Genomic DNA, 20,006 nt, shown 5'->3' on the forward strand with positions numbered 1-20,006 from the left:
TAGCCGTTTGGGCCACTGCCCACAAAACAAACCCTAGTTTGAGGGTAGAACTATGGTATGGATTCTCAAAATCCAGTATCGCCAAACCTAGTTACTCTCGTGCCCCAACTTAGGGGGGTACGAATTTGTCGAGTTTGATTAGTACTATAATCCTAAGTATTTTATTGATCAGGCGGCACCCAGATTTGAACTGGGGGTAAAGGATTTGCAGTCCCCTGCCTTACCACTTGGCCATGCCGCCAAAAAATCCGATCTAAAATCGAGAAAAGAGCAAGTATTCATTCACATTTTTTTACTAATTACTAAAACCTTTTTTTCTTTTATCTTGAATCTAATTCTACTTACTTTTTTAGAATCTTTTTCAAAAAATAGATTTCTGCTTTTTTGGATCCAGTTTCGCTTATTCTCCTCGATGGATTCTATCTTAAAACACACATTGCTAACACTAGAAAACTTCCCGCTTCTTTCTATTCTATTGAGATGACAAAGAAGAAAAGAAGAAAAAGTGGATTTCCAGTCGCAGGCTGCAAAATTCAGAACAAATTAGAACCATTAACTATAATATAATAAAATTAGAATATAATAATATAATTAACTATAATATAATAAAATAAAACTATAATATAATAATATAATAAATATAATATTATTATTATTATTTTTTGAATTGCAGTAGTGAACGACTCTTAAATCGGTATTCCCCCCCATTATTTTGAATGGCATAATAAAATAGAATAAGAATAAATGTTTCCCTAATCTGTATATAGGGAAACTCCAGGTCCGAACAGCATTATTATCTACAGATCCCCCTTATGTACATATTCCTATGGGGAATCGTGCTTTAATTTTTCATTGTATTAAATATCTTGAATAAAAAAAGAGGGAATTTGCTCTGATATAGATTATAGCCAGGCCTTCTTGGCCCACCTAAGTGCAATTACGATAAAAGAAAGGATATGTAGATAGGTGGATAACTAGATTGGCAAGTACTTAAAAAATAAAGTACTTTATCTTTATTTTAGGATTCTACAACGAAATCCTTTATTTTCTAGCAATTCTACTACTACGAAACAAAAAAGACCTTCAATTCTTTTTGAAAAAGAAACTAAGCCTGCTATTCTAAATCGAACTAAAGTCAAACTTTCTAGTGCTTATAAATTCTTATGGCTTTATCCCTTTCATAGAAAGGAGATAAAACGAGAAATCTTTGCTATCCAATCTTTTTAGAATATCATAAAGTTTCAGTGGCAGAATTTTTTTCTAGGACTGTTTTATCAATTCATTTTTATTCCATTTCAACCCCTGCTAAATTCGAACTTTCGTCGAAATCGTCTCTATTCATATGTATGAAATACATATATGAAATACGTATGTGGAGTTCCCTAGAATTTCATGTGATTCAGTAAACAGAATATGGATTCCATGATTGCTAGATTGATCCGTAGGGATTGATGAAGAGTGAGCTGATAATGGAATTTTTCTTCTATAAATAGGAAACTTAAGATTCAAATGCTCCGGAATGGAAATGAGGGAATGTCCACAATACCCGGATTTAGTCAGATCCAATTCGAGGGGATTTGTAGATTCATTAATCAAGGCTTGGCGGAAGAACTTGAGAAGTTTCCCACAATTAAAGATCCAGATCACGAAATTGCATTTCAATTATTTGCGAAAGGATATCAATTGCTAGAACCCTCGATAAAAGAAAGGAATGCTGTGTATGAATCACTCACCTATTCTTCCGAATTATATGTATCCGCGAGATTAATTTTGGTTTCGATGTGCAAAAGGAAACCATTTCTATTGGAAACATTCCTATAATGAATTCCTTAGGAACCTTTATAATAAATGGAATATACCGAATTGTGATCAATCAAATATTGCTAAGTCCTGGTATTTACTACCGCTCGGAATTAGACCATAAGGGAATTTCTATATATACCGGGACTATAATATCAGATTGGGGAGGAAGGTCGGAATTAGCAATTGATAAAAAGAAAGGATATGGGCTCGCGTGAGTAGAAAACAAAAGATATCTATTTTAGTTCTATCATCAGCTATGGGTTCGAATCTAAGAGAAATTTTAGATAATGTTTCCTACCCCGAAATTTTCTTGTCTTTCCCGAATGCTAAGGAGAAGAAGAGGATTGAGTCAAAAGAAAAAGCTATTTTGGAGTTTTATCAACAATTTGCTTGTGTAGGTGGGGACCTGGTATTTTCGGAGTCCTTATGCGAGGAATTACAAAAGAAATTTTTTCAACAAAAATGTGAATTAGGAAGAGTTGGTCGACGAAATATGAATCGGAGACTGAATCTTGATATCCCTCAGAACAATACATTCTTGTTACCACGAGATGTATTGGCCGCTACGGATCATTTGATTGGAATGAAATTTGGAACGGGTATACTTGACGATGACGATATGAATCACTTGAAAAATAAACGTATTCGTTCGGTTGCAGATCTGTTACAAGATCAATTCGGACTGGCTCTTGGCCATTTACAACATGCGGTTCAAAAAACTATCCGTAGAGTATTCATACGTCAATCGAAACCGACTCCACAAACTTTGGTAACTCCAACTTCAACTTCGATTTTATTAATAACTACTTATGAGACCTTTTTTGGCACATACCCCTTAGCTCAAGTTTTGATCAAACCAATCCATTGACACAAACGGTTCATGGGCGAAAAGTGAGTTGTTTGGGTCCAGGAGGATTGACGGGGAGAACTGCAAGTTTTCGGAGCCGAGATATTCATCCGAGTCACTATGGGCGTATTTGTCCAATTGACACGTCCGAAGGAATCAATGTTGGACTTACCGGATCGTTAGCTATTCATGCGAGAATTGATCACTGGTGGGGATCTATAGAGAGTCCGTTTTATGAAATATCTGAGAAAGCAAAAGAAAAAAAAGAGAGACAGGTAGTTTATTTATCACCAAATAGAGATGAATATTATATGATAGCAGCAGGAAATTCTTTGTCCTTGAATCAGGGTATTCAGGAAGAACAGGTTGTTCCAGCTAGATACCGTCAAGAATTCCTGACTATTGCATGGGAAACAGATTCATGTTAGAAGTATTTTTCCTTTCCAATATTTTTCTATTGGTTTTATTGAGCATAATGATGCGAATCGGGCTTTAATGAGTTCTAATATGCAGCGCCAAGCAGTTCCACTTTCTCGGTCCGAGAAGTGCATTGTTGGAACTGGATTGGAACGCCAAACAACTCTAGATTCGAGGGTTTCCGTTATAGCCCAACGCGAGGGAAAGATCATTTCTAGTGATAGTCACAAGATCCTTTTATCAAGTAGTTGGAAGACCATAAGTATTCCTTTAGTTGCCCATCGGCGCTCTAACAAAAATACTTGTATGCACCAAAAACCTCGGGTTCCGCGGGGTAAATCCATTAAAAAAGGGCAAATTTTAGCGGAGGGAGCAGCTACAGTTGGCGGGGAACTTGCTTTTAGGAAAAAACGTTTTAGTAGCTTATATGCCCTGGGAGGGTTACAATTTTGAAGACGCAGTACTAATTAGTGAACATTTGGTATATGAGGATATTTATACTTCTTTTCACATCCGAAAAATATGAAATTCAGACGGATACGACAAGCCAAGGCTCCGCTGAAAAAATCACTAAACAAATACCACATCTAGAAGAACATTTACTTCGCAGTTTGGACAGAAATGGAGTTGTAAGGTTGGGATCCTGGGTAGAAACTGGTGATATTTTAGTAGGTAAATTAACGCCTCAGATAGCGAGCGAATCGTCCTATATCGCGGAAGCTGGATTATTACGGGCTATTTTTGGTCTTGAGGTATCCACTTCAAAAGAAACTTCTCTCAAACTACCTATAGGTGGAAGAGGGCGCGTTATCGATGTGAAATGGATCCAGAGGGACCCCTTTGACATAATGGTTCGTGTATATATTTTACAGAAACGTGAAATCAAAGTTGGGGATAAAGTAGCTGGAAGACACGGGAATAAGGGGATCATTTCCAAAATTTTGCCTAGGCAAGATATGCCCTATTTGCAAGATGGAACACCTGTTGATATGGTCTTCAATCCCTTAGGAGTACCCTCACGAATGAATGTGGGACAAATATTTGAAAGCTCGCTCGGATTAGCAGGGGATCTGCTAAAGAAAACATTATAGAATAGCACCCTTTGATGAGAGATATGAGCAAGAGGCTTCAAGAAAACTTGTGTTTTCGGAATTATATGAAGCCAGTAAACAAACAAAAAATCCATGGGTATTTGAACCCGAGTACCCGGGAAAAAGCAGAATATTTGATGGAAGAACAGGAGATCCCTTCGAACAGCCTGTTCTAATAGGGAAGTCCTATATCTTAAAATTAATTCATCAAGTTGATGAGAAATTCATGGACGTTCTACTGGGCCCCTACTCACTTGTTACCCAACAACCCGTTAGAGGAAGAGCCAAGCAAGGGGGACAACGAATAGGAGAAATGGAAGTTTGGGCTTTAGAAGGATTTGGTGTTGCTCATATTTTACAAGAGATACTTACTTATAAATCTGATCATCTTATAGCTCGCCAAGAAATACTTAATGCTACGATCTGGGGAAAAAGAGTGCCTAATCACGAGGATCCGCCAGAATCTTTTCGAGTGCTCGTTCGAGAACTACGATCTTTGGCTCTAGAACTGAACCATTTCCTTGTATCTGAGAAGAACTTCCAGGTTAATAGGGAGGATGTTTGATCGGAATAAATATAAATTTTTTTCTTATTTCTATTTTATGATTGACCAATATAAACATAAACAACTTCAAATTGGACTCGTTTCCCCTCAACAAATAAAGGCTTGGGCTAAAAAAATCCTACCTAATGGGGAAGTCGTTGGCGAAGTCACAAGGCCCTCCACTTTTCATTATAAAACCGATAAACCAGAAAAAGATGGATTGTTTTGCGAAAGAATCTTTGGACCCATAAAAGCGGAATTTGTGCTTGTGGAAACTCTCGAGCGAGCGTAGCTGAAAACGAAGACGAAAGATTTTGCCAAAAATGCGGGTTAGAATTTGTTGATTCTCGGATACGAAGATATCAAATGGGATACATCAAACTAGCATGTCCAGTGACTCATGTGTGGTATTTGAAAGGTCTTCCTAGTTTATATTGCGAATCTTTTAGATAAACCCCTTAAGAAATTGGAGGGCCTAGTATATGGTGATTTCTCTTTTGCTAGGCCCAGCGCTAAAAAACCTACTTTCTTACGATTACGGGGTTTATTCGAAGATGAAATTTCATCCTGTAACCACAGTATTTCTCCCTTTTTTTCTACCCCAGGCTTTGCAACATTTCGAAATCGGGAAATTGCAACAGGAGCAGGCGCTATTAGAGAACAATTAGCAGATTTAGATTTGCGAATTATTATAGAGAATTCTTTGGTTGAATGGAAGGAATTAGAAGACGAGGGGTATAGTGGAGATGAATGGGAAGATAGAAAAAGACGAATAAGAAAGTTTTTTTGATTAGACGCATGCAATTGGCGAAACATTTTATTCAAACAAATGTAGAACCAGAATGGATGGTTTTGTGCTTATTACCGGTTCTTCCTCCCGAATTGAGACCCATTGTTTATAGATCTGGGGATAAAGTAGTGACTTCAGATATTAATGAACTTTATAAGAGAGTTATCCGTCGGAACAACAACCTTGCCTATCTATTAAAAAGAAGTGAATTAGCACCAGCAGATTTAGTAATGTGCCAGGAAAAATTGGTACAAGAAGCCGTGGATACACTTCTTGATAGTGGGTCCCGCGGGCAACCGACGAGGGATGGTCACAATAAAGTATACAAATCACTTTCAGATGTAATTGAGGGTAAAGAGGGGAGGTTTCGCGAGACTCTGCTTGGGAAACGGGTCGATTACTCGAGGCGTTCTGTCATTGTTGTGGGTCCTTCGCTTTCATTACATCAATGTGGATTACCTCTAGAGATAGCAATAAAGCTTTTTCAGCTATTTGTAATTCGCGATTTAATCACGAAACGTGCTACTTCTAATGTCAGGATTGCTAAAAGGAAAATTTGGGAAAAGGAACCCATTGTATGGGAAATACTTCAAGAAGTTATGCGGGGACATCCTGTACTGTTGACAGAGCACCTACCCTGCATAGATTAGGCATACAGGCCTTCCACCCACTTTAGTAGAGGGACGTACTATTTGTTTACATCCATTAGTGTGTAAGGGTTTCAATGCGGACTTTGATGGGGATCAAATGGCTGTTCACCTACCTTTATCCTTGGAAGCTCAGGGCGGAAGCCCGTTTACTTATGTTTTCTCATATGAATCTCCTGTCTCCCGCTATTGGAGATCCTATTTGCGTGCCAACCCAAGACATGCTTATCGGACTTTATGTATTAACGATTGGAAACCGTCTAGGTATTTGTGCAAATAGATATAATAGTTGCGGAAACTCTCCAAATAAAAAAGTAAACTACAATAATAACATTATTATAAGTATACGAAAGATAAAGAACCCCATTTTCTAGTTCCTATGATGCACTGGGAGCTTATAGACAAAAACGAATCGGTTTAAACAGTCCCTTGTGGCTCCGATGGAAACTAGATCAACGCATCGTTGGGTCAAGAGAAGTTCCGATTGAAGTTCAATATGAATCTTTTGGGACTTATCATGAGATTTATGCCCACTATCTAGTAGTGGGAAATAGAAAAAAAGAAATCCGTTCTATATACATTCGAACCACTCTTGGTCATATTTCTTTTTATAGAGAAATAGAGGAAGCCATACAAGGATTTAGTCGGGCCTATTCATACACTATCTAAACAAGGAAGTTAGATTCGGCGATGCCCCTTTCGGGGGGCATTCCGATTTCGCTAGTACCATCTTTTTTGCCGCGCAAATCCAGATTGAGATTGAGGAAAGGGAGTAAATTAAGTTTTCGAATCACTGACTCAGGCCCATTGTCGAATCCTACTCAGCAATTGTCGAATCCTACTCAGCCAAAAAAAGGGGGTACTTATGTATGGCAGAACGGGCCAACTTGGTCTTTCATAATAAAGAGATAGACGGAACTGCTATGAAACGGCTTATTAGCAGATTAATAGATCATTTCGGAATGGGATATACATCCCATATACTGGATCAAATAAAGACTCTGGGCTTCCATCAAGCCACTACTACATCGATTTCTTTAGGAATCGAGGATCTTTTAACAATACCCTCTAAAGGATGGTTAGTCCAAGACGCGGAACAACAGAGTTTTCTTTGGAGAAACACTATTATTATGGAGCTATACACGCGGTAGAAAAATTACGCCAATCCGTTGAGATATGGTATGCTACAAGTGAATATTTGAAACAAGAAATGAATTCGAATTTTCGAATAACGGATCCTTCTAATCCAGTCTATCTAATGTCTTTTTCAGGAGCCAGAGGAAATGCATCTCAGGTACACCAATTAGTAGGTATGAGAGGGTTAATGGCGGATCCTCAAGGACAAATGATTGATTTACCTATTCAAAGCAATTTACGCGAGGGACTTTCTTTGACAGAATATATAATTTCCTGCTACGGAGCCTGAAAAGGGGTTGTAGATACTGCTGTAGCGAACAGCGGATGCTGGCTATCTTACACGTAGACTTGTTGAAGTAGTTCAACATATTATTGTGCGTAGAAGAGATTGTGGTACTATCCAAGGTATTTCTGTGAGTCCTCAAAATGGGATGACGGAAAAACTTTTTGTCCAAACACTAATTGGTCGTGTATTAGCAGACGATATATATATTGGTTCACGATGCATTGCTTTCTCGAAATCAAGATATTGGAATTGGATTAGTCAATCGATTCATAACTGCCTTTCGAGCACAACCAATATATATTAGAACCCCCTTTACTTGCCGGAGCACATCTTGGATCTGTCAATTATGTTATGGGCGGAGTCCCACTCATGGGGATCTGGTCGAATTGGGGGAAGCTGTAGGTATTATTGCGGGTCAATCAATTGGGGAGCCGGGGACTCAATTAACATTAAGAACTTTTCATACTGGTGGAGTATTCACAGGGGGTACTGCCGACCCTTATACGATCCCCCTCGAATGGAAAAATCCAATTCAATGAGGATTTGGTTCACCCCACACGTACCCGTCATGGGCAGCCTGCTTTTCTATGCTATATAGACTTGCATGTAACTATTCAGAGTCAGGATATTCTACATAGTGTGAATATTCCGTTAAAAAGCTTGATTCTAGTGCAAAATGATCAATATGTAGAATCTGAACAAGTAATTGCGGAGATTCGTGCCGGAACGTCCACTTTGCATTTTAAAGAAAAGGTACAAAAGCATATTTATTCCGAATCAGACGGGGAAATGCACTGGAGTACTGATGTTTACCATGCGCCCGAATATCAATATGGTAATCTTCGTCGATTACCAAAAACAAGCCATTTATGGATATTGTCAGTAAGTATGTGCAGATCCAGTATAGCATCTTTTTCGCTGCACAAGGATCAAGATCAAATGAATACTTATTCTTTTTTCTGTTGATGGAAGATATATCTTTGACTTCTCAATGGCTAATGATCAAGTAAGCCATAGACTGTTGGATACTTTTGGTAAAAAGATAGAGAAATTCTTGATTATTTAACGCCAGATCGAATCGTGTTCAACGGTCATTGGAATTGTTTCTATCCTTCCATTCTTCAAGATAATTCAGATTTGTTGGCGAAAAAGCGAAGAAATAGGCTCGTCGTTCCATTACAATATCATCAAGAACAAGAAAAAGAGCGAATATCCTGTGTTGGGTATTTCAATGGAAATACCCTTTATGGGTGTTTTACGTAGAAATACTATTTTTGGCTTATTTTGACGATCCACGATACAGAAAAGATAAAAGGGGTTCAGGAATTGTTAAATTTAGATATAGGACCCTGGAGGAAGAATATCGGACCCCAAGAGGAAGAGTATAGGACTCGAGAGGAAGAATATCGGACTCGAGAGGAAGACTCAGAAGACGAATATGAAGAGCCCAGAGAACAAATATAGGACCGAGAAGGGAGAGGGCGAATATAAAATCCTAGAAGACGAATATAGGAGACTCTAGAGGACGAATATGAAACCCTAGAAGATGAATATGGGATCCTAGAGGACGAATATAGGACTCTAGGAAAGACTCAGAGGAAGAATATGGGAGCCTAGAGAACAAAATATAGGACTCGAGAGGGAGAGGGGCGAATATGAAAATCCTAGAGGAAGAATCAGAAGAAGAATATGGGAGCTCTGAAGATGGCTCAGAGAAGGAATATGGGACTTTAGAAGAAGACTCAGAAGAAGACTCAGAGGAAGACTCAGAAGACGAATTATGGGAGCCCCGGAGGAAGATTCTATCTTAAAAAAAGAGGGTTTTATTGAGCATCGAGGAACAAAAGAATTTAGTCTAAAATACCAAAAAAGAAGTAGATCGGTTTTTTTTTCATTCTTCAAGAACTGCATAATCTTGCCGAGATCCTCATCCCTAAAGGTACTTGACAATAGTATTATTGGAGTCGATACACAACTCACAAAAAATACAAGAAGTCGACTAGGTGGATTGGTCCCGAGTGAAGAGAAAAAAAAGCACATACAGAAACTCAAAATCTTTTCCGGAGATATTCATTTCCTGAAGAGGCGGAATAAGATATTAGGTGGCAGTTTGATACCACCAGAAAGAGAAAAAAAAGATTCTAAGGAATCAAAAAAAAGGAAAAATTGGGTTTATGTTCAACGGAAAAAAATTCTCAAAAGCAAGGAAAAGTATTTTGTTTCGGTTTCGACCTGCAGTCGCATATGAAATGGACGAAGGGATAAATTTAGCAACACTTTTCCCGCAGGATCTCCTGCAAGAAGAGGATAATCTCCAACTTCGACTTGTCAATTTTATTTCTCATGAAAATAGCAAGTTAACTCAAAGAATTTATCACACGAATAGTCAAATTCGTTCGAACCTTGCTTAGGTAGTGAATTGGGAACAAGAAGAAAAAGAGGGAGCTCGTGCTTCTCTTGTTGAGGTAAGAAACAAATGATCTAATTCGCGATTTTCCTAAGAATTGAGTTAGTCAAGTCTACTATTTTGTATACACGAAGAAGGTATGATAGGACAAGTGTAGGATTGATTCCCAATAACTGATAAAAAACGAGCTGTTCTAGCAAGATTTGTAATATGAGTACCTTACGCTTTGCCGAGATGTAAGGGGCCATTTTGGGATTCCATTTCTTAAATACCATGACCCAAAATGAACTCCCGCTTCTATCATCTCTTCAAATTGATGTTCCAATATCTTCTTGTCATTTTTTCCACACTTCCCTTTTTTTCTTTTTTCGTGTTACCATTACGGAATTCATTTCTTTTGAAGATTAGAAAGAAGCCGAAATAGCTTGAAATAAATAATAATTGTTCCAATGGAACCTTCTTGACCATTGATACCACGGTATAAAACATAGCCTTAATGAATTAACTGACTTCTTTTACTTATTAAAATACAATTTAAATTTAAGTACAAAATCGAAAATCAGACCTGTTAGCATTCTAAGGTCAAAAGTATAGTTTAAATTAAAGTACAAAAAAATTGCTTTATGTATACTTAAATCGTATAAATAGGGGTAAACGGGGTCCTCTGATGTTTCATAGAAATTGTTTGTTACGTCAGAATCAGAAGAAACTAATTCTGTATGGAGAAACAAAATATCTCTCATTTCCGACGCGAATAGATTTTTTTTTGAATTTCTAAATAAAGGTTTCTTGTCTTGTGGGGAACGATGCACAAATTTTGGAATCCGGTACCAACAGGTATAATCCCCCCCAGAACTAACGTTTTCTTTCAGACCTTTCAACCAATCAATACGACCTCGTAGGGCAGCTTTTGCTAAAACCTCGAGCAGTTTCTTGAAAACTTGCTTCAGATATGAAACTTTGGGTATTCAGGGAAGCCCTTGTTATTCCCAATAAGATTGCCCGATAATAGATCGATTCATCTAAAGCCCGCCCTGCTCGTTCCGCTCGCAATAGTCCTATTAATTCCCCAGGTAAAAAAACATTAGACATTCCATCTTCGGAAACCCTTACTTTTGATGTTACTTTGGCGTATAATAATCTCTATATGTCTATTATGGATCTGTACCCCCTTGGGATCGATAAAACCTTTTGGATCTTATTAACCAAAGAGATACGACTTTGGGCTATGGTTAGCTCAGCTCCAATCAAGAATCCCCAGGGAACCCCAAGAATTCTTGGTATACGTTCATTCCAATCCTCAATTCTCCTTTCGAGATTCGGCGATAGTGAATCAATTGAACGCGCTTCGAAGATTTGTTCTACTTTTGGAAGACCTTGCGTTATATCACTGGATCTCGATTTTTCATATATAAACGTAACTAACCTATCTCCTTTGTAAAGGATTTTTCCATAATGACCATGAACAGTTGCTCCTATAGTGGCCCAAATAAGGCTTAGCTGCTCTTAGAACAAGGAGTCCCATATTAACAATGAAAATTTGACCAGATTTTTTTATGTGTAATTTAAATAGACATAAATTTTCACAAATAAATTGTCCAAGGTGAATTATTGCCAATGTCTCTTCCCATGAGTCATGATGGAGAAAGTGCCAATTCAAATGGAATGGCTCCAACATGATGTTACTGTCAAAATTCGAAATCCTTTTATTTTCGTCTATTAAAGAGTATTTAAGTCCTTGAAGTACTTGTAAGGTTTGTTTCAAATTGTCAAGGAACAAGTATTTTTTAACAAGATCTGATTATGCGTTAATAAAATAGTAAGATGAAGAAAAATTCGATATACTAGGTACAATAACGCCTAAGAGCACCAAAAATATCTCGAATAGGAATTCTAGGATTCGATTCTTTACCGCATTGGGATATTTAGATTCTTGAATAAAACCAATTCGAGAACAGTTGGATGCCAACAAAATCATCAAAGATGGGATATTCTTTATTTCGATTCAACAAGGTGCCAATAACTTCTTGATGTTGGCTAAGTGATTGAATCTTCGCCTTGGAATAAAAGGAATTGGTATTGTTGCGATCTAACCTATTATTGGGAATCAATCCTACAACTTGTCCTATCATACCTTCTTCGTGTATACAAAATAGTAGACTTGACTAACTCAATTCTTAGGAAATCGCGAATTAGATTCATTTGTTCTTACCTCAACAGAGAAGCACGAGCTCCTCTTTTTCTTCTTGTTCCCAATTCACTACTAAGCAAGTTCGAACGAATTGACTAATTCGTGTGATAAATTCTTTGAGTTAACTTGCTATTTTCATGAGAAATAAAATTGACAAGTCGAAGTTGGAGATTATCCTCTTCTTGCAGGAGAATCCTGCGGGAAAGTGTTGCTAAATTTATCCCTCGTCCATTTCATATGCGACTGCAGGTCGAACCCGAAAACAAAATACTTTTCCTTGCTTTTGAGAAATTTTTTCCGTTGAACATAAAACCCAATTTTTCCTTTTTTTTTGATTCCTTAGAATCTTTTTTTTCTCTTTCTGGTGGTATCAAACTGCCACCTAATATCTTATCCGCCTCTTTCAGGAAAATGAATATCTCCGGAAAAGATTTTGAGTTCTGTATGGCTTTTTTTTCTCTTCACATCGGACCAATCCACCTAGTCGACTTCTTGTATTTTTTGTGAGTTGTGTATCGACTCCAATAATACTATTGTCAAGTACCTTTAGGGATGAGGATTCTCGCAAGATATGCAGTTCTTGAAGAATGAAAAAAAAAACCGATCTACTTCTTTTTGGTATTTTAGACTAAATTCTTTGTTCCTCGATGCTCAATAAAACCCTCTTTTTTTAAGATAGAATCTTCCTCCGGGCTCCCATATTCGTCTTCTGAGTCTTCCTATGAGTCTTCTTCTGAGTCTTCTTCTAAAGTCCCATATTCCTTCTCTGAGCCATCTTCAGAGCTCCCATATTCTTCTTCTGATTCTTCCTCTAGGATTTCATATTCGCCCTCTCCCTCTCGAGTCCTATATTTGTTCTCTAGGCTCCCCATATTCCTTCCTCTGGGTCTTTCTCTAGAGTCCTATATTCGTCCTCTAGGATCCCATATTCATCTTCTAGGGTTTCATATTCGTCCTCTAGAGTCCTATAGTCGTCTTCTAGGATTTTATATTCGCCCTCTCCCTCTCGGGTCCCTATATTTGTTCTCCTGGGCTCTCATATTCGTCTTCTGAGTCTTCCTCTCGAGTCCGATATTCTTCCTCTTGAGTCCTATACTCTTCCTCTTGGGTCCGATATTCTTCCTCCAGGGTCCTATATCTAAATTTAAACAATTCCTGAACCCCTTTTATCTTTTCTGTATCGTGGATCGTCAAAATAAGCAAAAATAGTATTTCTACGTAAAACACCCATAAAGGGTATTTCCATTGAAATACCCAAACAGGATATTCGCTCTTTTTCTTGTTCTTGATGATATTGTAATGGAACGACGAGCCTATTTCTTCGCTTTTTTCGCCAACAAATCTGAATTATCTTGAAGAATGGAAGGATAGAAACAATTCCAATGACCGTTGAACACGATTCGATCTGGCGTTAAATAATCAAGAATTTCTCTATCTTTTTAACCAAAAGTATCCAACAGTCTATGGCTTACTTGATCAGTAGCCATTGAGAAGTCAAAGATATATCTTCCATCAACAAAAAGAATAAGTATTCATTTGATCTTGATCCTTGTGCAGCGAAAAAGATGCTATACTGGATCTGCACATACTTACTGACAATATCCATAAATGGCTTGTTTTTGGTAATCGACGAAGATTACCATATTGATATTCCGGGCGCATGGTAAACATCATACTCCCAGTGCATTTCCCCGTCTGATTCGGAATAAATATGCTTTTGTAACCTTTTCTTTAAAATGCAAAGTGGACGTTCCGGCACGAATCTCCGCAATTACTTGTTCGATTCTACATATTGATCATTTTGCACTAGAATCAAGCTTTTAACGGAATATTCACACTATGTAGAATATCCTGACTCTGAATAGTTACATGCAAGTCTATATAGCATAGACAAGCAGGCTGCCCATGACGGGTACGTGTGGGGTGAACCAAATCCTCATTGAATTGGATTTTTCCATTTCGAGGGGGATCGTATAAGGTCGGCAGTACCCCCTGTGAATACTCCACCAGTATGAAAAGTTCTTAATGTTAATTGAGTCCCCGGCTACTCCCAATTGATTGACCCGCAATAATACCTACAGCTTCCCCCAATTCGACCAGATCCCCATGAGTGGGACTCCGCCCATAACATAATTGACAGATCCAAGATGTGCTCCGGCAAGTAAAGGGGGTTCTAATATATATTGGTTGTGCTCGAAACGGTTGTGCTCGAAAGGCAGTATGAATCGATGACTAATCCAATTCCAATATCTTGATTTCGAGAAGCAATGCATCGTGAACCAATATATATATCGTCTGCTAATACACGACCAATTAGTGTTTGGACAAAAAGTTTTTCCGTCATCCCATTTTGAGGACTCACAGAAATACCTTGGATAGTACCACAATCTCTTCTACGCACAATAATATGTTGAACTACTTCAACAAGTCTACGTGTAAGATAGCCAGCATCCGCTGTTCGTACAGCAGTATCTACAACCCCTTTTCGGGCTCCGTAGCAGGAAATTATATATTCTGTCAAAGAAAGTCCCTCGCGTAAATTGCTTTGAATAGGTAAATCAATCATTTGTCCTTGAGGATTCCGCCATTAACCCCTCTCATACCTACTAATTGGTGTACCTGAGATGCATTTCCTCTGGCTCCTGAAAAAGACATTAGATAGACTGGATTAGAAGGATCCGTTATTCGAAAATTCGAATTCATTTCTTGTTTCAAATATTCACTTGTAGCATACCATATCTCAACGGATTGGGCGTAATTTTTCTACCGCGTGTATAGCTCCATAATAATAGTGTTTCTCCAAAAGAAAACTCTGTTGTTCCGCGTCTTGGACTAACCATCCTTTAGAGGGTATTGTTAAAAGATCCTCGATTCCTAAAGAAATCGATGTAGTAGTGGCTTGATGGAAGCCCAGAGTCTTTATTTGATCCAGTATATGGGATGTATATCCCATTCCGAAATGATCTATTAATCTGCTAATAAGCCGTTTCATAGCAGTTCCGTCTATCTCTTTATTATGAAAGACCAGGTTGGCCCGTTCTGCCATACATAAGTACCCCTTTTTTTGGTTGAGTAGGATTCGACAATTGCTGAGTAGGATTCGACAATGGGCCTGAGTCAGTGATTCGAAAACTTAATTTACTCCCTTTCCTCAATCTCAATCTGGATTGCGCGGCAAAAAAGATGGTACTAGCGAAAATCGGAATGCCCCCCGAAAGGGGCATCGCCGAATCTAACTTCCTTGTTTAGATAGTGTATGAATAGGCCCGACTAAATCCTTGTATGGCTTCCTCTATTTCTCTATAAAAAGGAAATATGACCAAGAGTGGTTCGAATGTATATAGAACGGATTTCTTTTTTCTATTTTCCCACTACTAGATAGTGGGCATAAATCTCATGAATAAGTCCCCAAAAGATTCATATTGAACTTCAATCGGAACTTCTCTTGACCCAACGATGCGTTGATCTAGTTTCCATCGGAGCCACAAGGGACCTGTTTAAACCGATTCGTTTTTGTCTATAAGCTCCCAGTGCATCATAGGAACTAGAAAAATGGGGTTCTTTATCTTTCGTATACTTATAATAATTGTTATTATTGTAGTGTACTTTTTTATTTGGGAGAGTTTTCCGCAACTATTATATCTATTTGCAGCAAATACCTAGACGGTTTCCAATCGTTAATACATAAAGTCCGATAAAGCATGTCTTGGGTTGGCACGCAAATAGGATCTCCAATAGCGGGAGACAGGAGATTCATATGAGAAAACATAAGTAATACGGGCTTCCGCCTGAGCTTCCAAGGATAAAGGTAGGTGAACAGCCATTTGATCCCATCAAAGTCCGCATTGAAACCCTTACACACTAATGGATGTAAACAAATAGTACGTCCCTCTACTAAAGTGGGTTGGAAGGCCTGTATGCCTAATCTATGCAGGGTAGGGTGCTCTGTTCAACAGTACAGGATGTCCCCCGCATAACTTCTTGAAGTATTTCCCATACAATGGGTTCCTTTTCCCAAATTTTCCTTTTAGCAATCCTGACATTAGAAGTAGCACGTTTCGTGATTAAATCGCGAATTACAAATAGCTGAAAAAGCTTTATTGCTATCTCTAGAGGTAATCCACATTGATGTAATGAAAGCGAAGGACCCACAACAATGACAAGAACGCCCCGAGTAATCGACCCGTTTCCCAAGCCAGAGTCTCGCGAAACCTCCCCTCTTTACCCTCAATTACATCTGAAAGTGATTTGTATACTTTATTGTGGACCATCCCTCGTCGGTTGCCCGCGGGACCCACTATCAAGAAGTGTATCCACGGCTTCTTGTACCAATTTTTCCTGGCACATTACTAAATCTGCTGGTGCTAATTCACTTCTTTTTAATAGATAGGCAAGGTTGTTGTTCCGACGGATAACTCTCTTATAAAGTTCATTAATATCTGAAGTCACTACTTTATCCCCAGATCTATAAACAATGGGTCTCAATTCGGGAGGAAAGAACCGGTAATAAGCACAAAACCATTCCATTCTGGTTCTACATTTGTTTGAATAAAATGTTTCGCCAATTGCATGCGTCTAATCAAAAAAACTTTTCTTATTCGTCTTTTTCTATCTTCCCATTCATCTCCACTATACCCCTCGTCTTCTAATTCCTTCCATTCAACCAAAGAATTCTCTATAATAATTCGCAAATCCTAATCTGCTAATTGTTCTCTAATAGCGTCTGCTCCTGTTGCAATTTCCCGATTTCGAAATGTTGCAAAGCCTGTGGGTAGAAAAAAAAGGGAGAAATACTGTGGTTACAGGATGGAAATTTCATCTTCGAATAAACCCCGTAATCGTAAGAAAGTAGGTTTTTTAGCGCTGGGCCTAGCAAAAGAGAAATCACCATATACTAGGCCCTCCAATTTTCTTAAGGGGTTTATCTAAAAGATTCGCAATATAACTAGGAAGACCTTTCAAAATACCACACATGAGTCACTGGACATGCTAGTTTGATGTATCCATTTGATATCTTCGTATCCGAGAATCAACAAAATTCTACCCCGCATTTTTGGCAAAATCTTTCGTCTTCGTTTTCAGCTACGCTCGCTCGAGAGTTTCCACAAGCACAAATTCCGCTTTTATGGGTCCAAAAGATTCTTTCGCAAAACAATCCATCTTTTTCTGGTTTATCGGTTTTATAATGAAAAGTGGAGGGCCTTGTGACTTCGCCAACGACTTCCCCATTAGGTAGGATTTTTTTAGCCAAGCCTTTATTTGTTGAGGGGAAACGAGTCCAATTTGAAGTTGTTTATGTTTATATTGGTCAATCATAAAATAGAAATAAGAAAAAAATTTATATTTATTCCGATCAAACATCCTCCCTATTAACCTGGAAGTTCTTCTCAGATACAAGGAAATGGTTCAGTTCTAGAGCCAAAGATCGTAGTTCTCGAACGAGCACTCGAAAAGATTCTGGCGGATCCTCGTGATTAGGCACTCTTTTTCCCCAGATCGTAGCATTAAGTATTTCTTGGCGAGCTATAAGATGATCAGATTTATAAGTAAGTATCTCTTGTAAAATATGAGCAACACCAAATCCTTCTAAAGCCCAAACTTCCATTTCTCCTATTCGTTGTCCCCCTTGCTTGGCTCTTCCTCTAACGGGTTGTTTGGGTAACAAGTGAGTAGGGCCCAGTAGAACGTCCATGAATTTTCTCATCAACTTGATGAATTAATTTTAAGATATAGGACTTCCTATTAGAACGAGGCTGTTCGAAGGGATCTCCTGTTCTTCCATCAAATATTCTGCTTTTTCCCGGGTACTCGGGTTCAAATACCCATGGATTTTTTGTTTGTTTACTGGCTTCATATAATTCCGAAAACACAAGTTTTCTTGAAGCCTCTTGCTCATATCTCTCATCAAAGGGTGCTATTCTATAATGTTTTCTTTAGCAGATCCCCTGCTAATCCGAGCGAGCTTTCAATATTTGTCCCACATTCATTCGTGAGGGTACTCCTAAGGGATTGAAGACCATATCAACAGGTGTTCCATCTTGCAAATAGGGCATATCTTGCCTAGGCAAAATTTTGGAAATGATCCCCTTATTCCCGTGTCTTCCAGCTACTTTATCCCCAACTTTGATTTCACGTTTCTGTAAAATATATACACAGAACCATTATGTCAAAGGGGTCCCTCTGGATCCATTTCACATCGATAACGCGCCCTCTTCACCTATAGGTAGTTTGAGAGAAGTTTTCTTTGAAGTGGATACCTCAAGACCAAAAATAGCCCGTAATAATCCAGCTTCCGCGATATAGGACGATTCGCTCGCTATCTGAGGCGTTAATTTACCTACTAAAATATCGCCAGTTTCTACCCAGGATCCCAACCTTACAACTCCATTTCTGTCCAAATTGCGAAGTAAATGTTCTTCTAGATGTGGTATTTGTTTAGTGATTTTTTCAGCGGAGCCTTGGGCTTGTCGTATCCGTCTGAATTTCATATTTTCGATGTGAAAAGAAGTATAAATAGTCCTCATATACCAAACGTTCACTAATTAGGTACTGCGTCTTCAAAATTGTAACCCTCCCAGGGGCATATAAGCTACTAAAAACGTTTTTTTCCTAAAGCAAGTTCCCCGCCAACTGTAGCTGCTCCCTCCGCTAAAATTTGCCCTTTTTTTAATGGATTTACCCCGCGGAACCCGAGGTTTTTGTGCATACAAGTATTTTTGTTAGAGCGCCGATGGGCAACTAAAGGAATACTTATGGTCTTCCACTACTTGATAAAAGGATCTTGTGACTATCACTAGAAATGATCTTTCCCTCGCGTTGGGCTATAACGGAAACCCTCGAATCTAGAGCTGTTTGGCGTTCCAATCCAGTTCCAACAATGCACTTCTCGGACCGAGAAAGTGAACTGCTTGGCGCTGCATATTAGAACTCATTAAAGCCCGATTCGCATCATTATGCTCAATAAAAGGAATGAGAGAACCTCCAATAGAAAAATATTGGAAAGGGAAAAATACTTCTAACATGAATCTGTTCCATGCAATAGTCAGGAATTCTTGACGGTATCTAGCTGGAACAACCTGTTCTTCCTGAATACCCTGATTCAAGGACAAAGAATTTCCTGCTGCTATCATATAATATTCATCTCTATTTGGTGATAAATAAACTACCTGGTCTCTCTTTTTTTTCTTTTGCTTTCTCAGATATTTCATAAAACGGACTCTCTATAGATCCCACCAGTGATCAATTCTCGCATGAATAGCTAACGAGCCGGTAAGTCCCAACATTGATTCCTTCGGACGTGTCAATTGACAAATACGCCCATAGTGACTCGGATGAATATCTCGGCTCCGAAAACTTGCAGTTCTCCCCGTCAATCCTCCTGGACCCAAACAACTCACTTTTCGCCCATGAACCGTTTGTGTCAATGGATTGGTTTGATCAAAAACTTGAGCTAAGGGTATGTGCCAAAAAAGGTCTCATAAGTAGTTATTAATAAAATCGAAGTTGAAGTTGGAGTTACCAAAGTTTGTGGAGTCGGTTTCGATTTGACGTATGAATACTCTACGGATAGTTTTTTTGAACCGCATGTTGGTAAAACGGCCAAGAGCCAGTCCGAATTGATCTTGTAACAATCTTGCAACCGAACGAATACGTTTATTTTCAAGTGATTCATATCGTCATCTTCAAGTATACCCGTTCCAAATTTCATCCAATCAAATGATCCGTAGCGGCCAATACATCTCGTGGTAACAAGAATGTATTGTTCTGAGGGGATATCAAGATTCAGTCTCCGATTCATATTTCGTCGACCAACTCTTCCTAATTCACATTTTTGTTGAAAAAATTT

The 20,006-nt window shown here is 38.5% G+C and overlaps 1 long non-coding RNA gene, 1 other non-coding gene and 2 pseudogenes across 2 annotated transcripts; 2 read left to right on the forward strand and 2 right to left on the reverse strand.

Moving 5' to 3' along the window:
- Positions 1-149: 149 nt before the first annotated feature.
- On the forward strand, positions 150-6,700 carry LOC118472119 (uncharacterized). Its single transcript, XR_004849754.1, has 2 exons — positions 150-2,572; positions 4,164-6,700. It is a non-coding gene; the product is annotated as an uncharacterized lncRNA (long non-coding RNA).
- Positions 171-241, reverse strand: TRNAC-GCA (transfer RNA cysteine (anticodon GCA)). The gene has a single exon. It is a non-coding gene; the product is annotated as a tRNA-Cys (tRNA).
- Positions 6,701-8,351: 1,651 nt separating the features above from the next.
- On the forward strand, positions 8,352-9,509 carry LOC118471970 (DNA-directed RNA polymerase subunit beta''-like; annotated as a pseudogene).
- Positions 9,510-10,461: 952 nt separating this feature from the next.
- Positions 10,462-15,239, reverse strand: LOC118472120 (DNA-directed RNA polymerase subunit beta''-like; annotated as a pseudogene).
- Positions 15,240-20,006: the final 4,767 nt, after the last annotated feature.

This window comes from Zea mays, chromosome 5 (genome assembly GCF_902167145.1).
Source record: "Zea mays cultivar B73 chromosome 5, Zm-B73-REFERENCE-NAM-5.0, whole genome shotgun sequence".
NCBI lineage: Eukaryota > Viridiplantae > Streptophyta > Magnoliopsida > Poales > Poaceae > Zea > Zea mays.